Source organism: Crassostrea angulata, chromosome 8, assembly GCF_025612915.1.
Source record: "Crassostrea angulata isolate pt1a10 chromosome 8, ASM2561291v2, whole genome shotgun sequence".
NCBI classification, from domain to species: domain Eukaryota; kingdom Metazoa; phylum Mollusca; class Bivalvia; order Ostreida; family Ostreidae; genus Magallana; species Magallana angulata.
The window spans coordinates 25,327,783-25,335,003 of NC_069118.1; the positions used below are offsets into that span (position 1 = coordinate 25,327,783).

At 35.1% G+C, this 7,221-nt stretch overlaps 1 pseudogene; it reads right to left on the reverse strand.

Annotated features, from left to right (window-relative positions):
* Nucleotides 1-5,028: 5,028 nt before the first annotated feature.
* LOC128160268 (uncharacterized) lies at nt 5,029-6,750 on the reverse strand (annotated as a pseudogene).
* Nucleotides 6,751-7,221: the final 471 nt, after the last annotated feature.

The window sequence follows — 7,221 nt, forward strand, 5'->3', positions numbered from 1 at the left end:
GGTGTTTTTTTTGTACAAGAAAGAGAAAATTGCTTTTGACTATAACTTCTGACTAGAGGTCACTGTTAGCCCCTTGCCTACATGCAGAATTTAGTCAAATCTGAACAAGTGTGGGTGGAGGGGAAAGAAATTTGGACCAAAATAAATTCAAGGAGATCTAGGAACATGGTTTAAATTTATCCAATAGCACTAATTGTAAAGTATAAGCCAGGTTGAGCTAATGGGAAAAACAAAAATTATTGTCCTGGACCAGACAATGATTTTTTATGTGGTCTGATTTTACCTTTCCTTTGACCTATAGACATTGGTCAAGGTCACTATGCATCCTTTAACTAAAAACACTGTTGTTGAAGTATGAAAAAAAACTGAGCCCAGCTAGGAGTAAATAATTTGGACAATGATATAAAAAATTCTAAACTTTAGACCTACATGTAGAGATTTGGTTCAAGGTCACTGCACACCCTTTGCCCAAAGGCACTTTGTGGGTGAGGAATAAGTCTGATTGAGCCAAAGGGAAAGAACAGTTCTATGGACAAGTGATGTCTGATAGACAGTCAGACTGATTCTTATACATGTAGAGCACTTTCAGAATGGGGCCCTAACTAAAGACAAGTTGAAGTTTAAACCAGACAAAAATGAGAATCATACTTTCCCCTGTTGTGGTTACCCTCATCATTCAAGTTCATATAATTCAAGATCATGCAAGCAGGACACAAGATTTATGGAAAATTCTTTTTCGACCTTGATGGCTTCGGGCATATACTGGTATGCATAGATTGATTACTTTACTCTTGCAGTAAAAGAACTTTAACCAGCTAAATTAAATTAATGATTATGTAATATTTGTGGTGGAGGTAGGGTTTATCGGAGTGTTCTAATTGTATTAGACATGCATTAATCCACGAGTAATATCGTCATAATTTCTTAAATTACATGCTAACCATAAAATTAAAGTCATGTACTAAATCAAGAATAAAAAACCCATTAAACATGTTATTAATAAAATTTGATTTAATATTTTGTACGCATGCATTCTTCTAAGATTTCAAATAATCATGATTAAAACTTGCATATGTATACATGTATTCCATACATAATTGAATTATACACAGCATGGTAAAAATATCTAGTTTTTATGTCTTTATACATTTAACAATAGAATATTACAGAATGATGTTGGTGTGGTTAGGACGTTAGGACTACAGGATAAATATATCACAGAACATATTAAACTAATCAAAACCATCATCAACTGTGTGCTTCATTCCCCTCTATTACAGAATCACCGACAGAATATCGTTGTTTTGAAGTCTCCATTTTCATTTTCAAATCACTTATTTATTCTCTAGAAAAGTCCTCTTTGCCATCCCTTGAGGATATGATTCATGACAATGTTTGAATTGCACCGAGAACACGTTCCTTTGAGTCGAATGATTTTTCCTGGCAAGATCTCGTAATTATCCGAATCATCCACATTGAAATTTAAACGGACCAATATTTTACATTGATAACAATAGGCTTCAATATTCCGTGTAACCCTGAAATGATACAAAATCTCTGTCAATTTCACACGTTTAAAGATTGTAGTATTAAATAAACATTATACTGTTAAACCAAGCTAGTTAAATCAATCTATTAAAAATAAACTTGATTTGTTGATATTTTATGAATTTGTAATAAGACACACTTGATTTTTCAAATTTCATAACGATTAAATATAATTATCATTGCATGTGACAGCTGTGAGGAAATTCGAGCTGAGGCAATTCGAGATCCATTATTGCAACAAGTTGATGCATATTTACCTTTGTACTTTCCACTGCTGCCAACACTTATATATGACGTAACCAACAGTCATATTTATGTAAGCATTATCGACTCTGAATTTCTTTTTTCAGTGAGGATCTAGATCTTTCACGAACTAGACTCACGGAAAGAAACCGAAACCAAATATTGGTTTTGGTGGCAGGGGATAGTTTTTTTGGTCGACGAAATGTGAGGCAGATAGTGCTCATATATGTGATTTAATTTTTCAGTGGATTTTTAAATTTGCTAAAATTGGTTTGCATGCAGGGGACACATGGTCCCGACTCTTGAGAATTTTTAAACATTTCAGAATAAAACAAGTACAACTTACAAATAGCACTGTATAGAATAGCCAGGGATGGTCTCAAAAATTTCAGAAATTTTTTCCTTTTTTCACATTTTCACGGGTCCAGCACCACGCTCCAGTCCCGAGCAACTGCCATAAACTACCATAGGATTGGTAGCTTAATGTATACCCATGCAAATAATCACCAATTGATAGGGGGTCAATCACCTTCTTTTCGAGTGACATTTCGTGTTCTGAACCCACCCTACTTTTCAAGCACAAAACCGAAAGTGAAAATTTTGGCCACAGTTTCGCATTTTCATTCCATATCTTATGAAAAATGCTACCAGCATTAAAGTGTCGTATATCAATGAAATTGACATGAGCACCTCTATCCACAAAATGAATGCAATAAATATTCTAGCAATTTATACACCTCAAATAACCAGCCAAACCTCAGGTTCTCCCTTTATTTCAAAATTTTGACCGGGTCTTTCCTTCGAAACTATCCCCTGCCACCTTTCTTTTTAACATTCTTTGTTAGGTCGTACATGGTATTCTTCGGCCTATAGATATTTTCTCTTGCCTAAGGTTGATTGAATCCCGGTAGTACACACAACTGTTAGATAAAATTGCACCACGCCACAGATAATTAAACCAAATCACAATCATGCCATTATACTTCAATATCATTAAAAATGACATGTGCACGCACGAATTATATGCTGAATTGCATAAAATTGGGTGCCAAATTAAAGAAACAAATTCCCATAGATGCAGGATAATTATTTCTTAATGTCAAGATACTATCTCATTATCAAAATTACTTTTTTCGTCTTTTAAGACCGGTGTAACGAAGAATATTGACCCGGGTTGAAAATTGACCCGGAGGTCATTTTTCAACGTTGAATATCGACCCGGGGGGGTCATTTTTCAACGTTGAAAATTGAGACCAAATTCGTGAAATTTATACCCGGGGTCATTTTTCAACGGTATGAGAAAGATTTTTCTAAACTCTGATGACCTCGACACGTTGAAAATTGAACCTGTTGAGAATTGACCTCAACCTCAGAGTTTTAATTGATCTGAACTGGAACTTACTCTACACGGTTTAAATGTACAATCATGCACATATTTGAAAGTTTCAGTTTTAAAATGTTCATACTGTCCGATACATATGCGGACGTGGCTAATTTCTTTCAGGTTGATATGTCCGATTAATCATTTAGTTTTGAGACGGAAAATATGATATCCATGTATCATTACAATACTATGTGAATAAAGCTAAAAAGATGACCGTTTGCTTCGGAATGGAACAGGAAATATTATTTTACGTCAATTACGGAATAAAGCTAGTAAAGCTTACTTATTTAAGGATTTTTTTTTAACTGATGAGAGTCGATGTTAATACTGTGAGTCTGAATCTGATGGATTTCCCCTGGATAGCCATGGTAAACTCAACAATGAGACGAAATTTTTAAACAACTTATTTACATTAGTGTACCTTTTTATATGAACTATTTACTTTATGGTAGTTCTGATTTTTCATTAAATAAAACTGTAAAATTGTTTTCCATGTTTATACTTATATTAGAGCTCCAAAGCGTTTTTGATTCACTTAATCAAATATTTATTACATATTTAAAGGGATAATATGTAATTTCAAAAAATAATTATTTAAGTCTCATTTTTTACCAACACCACCCCCCCCCCCCCCCCCCCCCCCCGCCTAAACATGTAAACATGTAAATCTAAAGAATAAATATGTAAAAACTGATAATTTTTAATTAAATAAACTCAAGTTATAGTTAAACTCAAGGTTGATTTGTGCTTCTTTGTTGTTGAATTTTAAACCGGTTTCATGATCAAAATTCCACGATGCGGGTCATGCAATTTTCAACGGATTAGGGTCTTTATTCAACACCTTTGGTCTCAATATTCAACGTGGTAAAATGACCCCCGGGTCAATTTTCCACCCGGGTCAAAATTCTTCGTTACACCGGCGCATATAAACTGAAATTTTACGCTATCGACTGATTAATTCAATTCGTGACCGTATTCACTCAAACCAGTTACCCATGTACATGTATATATATAAAATGGCACTGTGAGGTACAAATTGTATGCTGGCAATGAATAGTAATGTCAAGGGTCTAATTATACATGTACACAGCATAACGATATAAGCTACATTAACATATGAGTAAAAAAAAGGGGGGGTTACGTAACTATACATAAAGAAGAATAACAAATGCTAAAACAATGCAAGTTTTAGTTGGACAACAGTCTTGCTCCTGGATTTTTTTTTTAAATAAAAGTGCTTAGTTTTTTCAATGTTTTTAAGTATGGCATCTTCAATTAACATGCAGTTCTCAGTTTTATTGTACGTATTAATTTAGTTCGTGACAATTCTTGCGAGGTAGAAATTAATTTCTATTGTAAAGTTGAAAAGGATTTTTACTGTAGAATATAGGGGAAATTCGTCCGCTAAGTTACAAGTGTTACAGAGAGTACAATTCCTGTAATTTACAGAAAGTCGATCCATACCATCTACCAGTCGGAAATCAAGTAGGCGAATAATTGTATATTTCGTAACTTCGGGAAAAGATCTCATATATCTACATTATTATTGTTTTAAATGACGAGATGTTCATATAATCTTTCATTTAATTTTCTATTTTAGAAATAAAACTTGTCGAAAAGATTTTTGTACTTACGAAGGAAAAAAACTGCCATAGAGAAAAAATGTATCGTATGATATTGAGATCTTTCCTTTTCGATCAAAAGTTTGATAAAGTCAAACACCTTTTGTACGCAGGCACCTGACGAACGTTACTCGTATGATTTTTTTCATAATAAAAATAAATGCCCCATAACTAATTATATCTTTTCGGTGTATGTATTAGATTTTTTTCATATGGAAGCCCCCCCCCCCCCCCTCCCGAAACCCCCTTGTCATATAGTTAATTTTTAATTTACTGGGTTGTCTATTAAGAATCTAAATATTGCAATATCTTCATAGATTTTAAAACATTTCTGTCTAGTATACATACAACTACATGTATCATATATGTACATGTATACACGGTATAATTTACAATTAAATTATTTAATAAATCATCGGTAGATCGAGTGTTAATGTTTTAAATTTCTTTTCGTTGAAGGCAGGGGTTTTTGTTTTTTCTCTCTCTCCGAATCTAACTTCTGTCGGTGGTGACTGTGATAATGATGAGTGTGCAGAACCGGAACTGACGAAGGAACAGGGTGTGCCTTGTCATCATCTGAGGTGATGATAGACATGCGCACTCCAGCTTTTTGTATAATATGGTATCTGTCGTTCAGTTGCTTCTTCAGAATATGGTTTTCGTGTTTTTCTTTCTCGAGTTCACCAAAAACTTTAGATAATTTGTTCGATGTTGTATCCACGCGTGTCTCGAATATCTTAGCCTTAATCTGGTCAGATATTTCAGGGTTTGTTTTCAGATCTTTCAAAGGAATGTCCGGATTAGCAAATACTTTCAGACACTGCTCCAAGACAACCTTAGAGTTCCCCTTGTCGGCCGCTTTTGTGCATTTCAATAAAATATCTGGCGCATTGTCGCGACGAAATCGCTGTGTTGGAGGACCTTTGGACGCGGTGCTAAACATGGCAGAATTTTTCTTCAGATAATTCACCAGGACACTTTCACATCGTTTCTTTAGTGGTAGCATTTCGTATTCTTCAGCGATGGGCAGCAATCTAACGGCCGTTTTCTCTTCAAAATAAAATAGAAAAAATCGACATAACAATTACATGTATTTACACATGATTGTCAAAGTAAATATCTGTAATACAGATATGACTAAGAAGAATATATGTATCTTATAAAATATTGAAATATTTAATTGTGATTTACATAAATAATATGCTTTTTTCATGAGAGAGAGAGAGAGAGAGAGAGAGAGAGAGAGAGAGAAGGGGAGAGTTCGAGAAGAGAGAAATAGCAAAATATGATTTAAGAAAAGAATACAAATGCATTTATATACATGTACATGTACCTGTAAGATCCCGTATAACACCCGGGTGATAAAATGCTAGAAGTTCCAAAAAGTCGCTGTAACTTTTGTCCTTGATGACAACTTCTGGTTTCATCCTTAAAGCTTTCTCTCCCGAAGCAGCATGGGCGTTAGCAAACAGTTTCTGAAAATATTCTGACGCGTACCCTAGCAACGAGCGGTGTATGTAGAACCGTTTACCTTCCACAACAAGAACAGTGTCCGTATATATACTGTCCATTAGGAACGGAAGCGTGGCTGACTCCGATGACGAAGAAGCAACTTTACTGCCAAAGGCATAAGCCCCACTCCGCACCGACGGCCCAGCTCTTCCTCTGGGGGAGATTCCAGGTGTGTACCCCAGTTTGGAGGCGATTCCGTTCGAAGGCTTGAGGTTCTTTGAAATTTTTCTAGGGGTGGATTCACTGCTGGTATTTTGGCTGGACACCGATGTGTCCTGTTTCTCTGCATCTGAATTGGCGTCATCCTTTTTAGAAGGTGTGGAATCTGGTATTGGTTCTTCGTCAGGGAAATGTTCCGTCGAATCTGTTTGAACAGTACCGCTCGCCATTGTTAATCGAACTCCACCGTGCACTGATCGGCAATTAATTGTGTATTGCCATGGAAAGACTTTTCGCAATAAAGGTGTAACGTTTCGTATATCAAGTTTCATAAATACAAATAGCATGAACCTTGAAGCTTGGAACGGTCAGTGAATCCAAATTAAGAACAAAAAGTATTCGTTGTTCTAATTTAAAACACACTAACACTTATCTTTTTATCATTAAGTTTCACTGTATGACCCTCGGGTTTTCTTTTTCTAAAGTTGATCTGATAATTTTTCAATGAATATCGCTGTATATTGGACTCTTTTAAACATTGTATTAGTAACCAACATATTTGCTCTCTCTCTCTCTCTCTCTCTCTCTCTCTCTCTCTCTCTCTCTCTCTCTCTCTCTCTCTCTCTCTCTCTCTCTCTCTCTCTCTCTCTCTCTCTCTAAAAAAATGAAATTCATAACAACGTATCTAAAAGATCTTAACTTTATGAGCATTTATTTTACCAGTTAAATTCAATTTTTGTGACAAATTTCGGT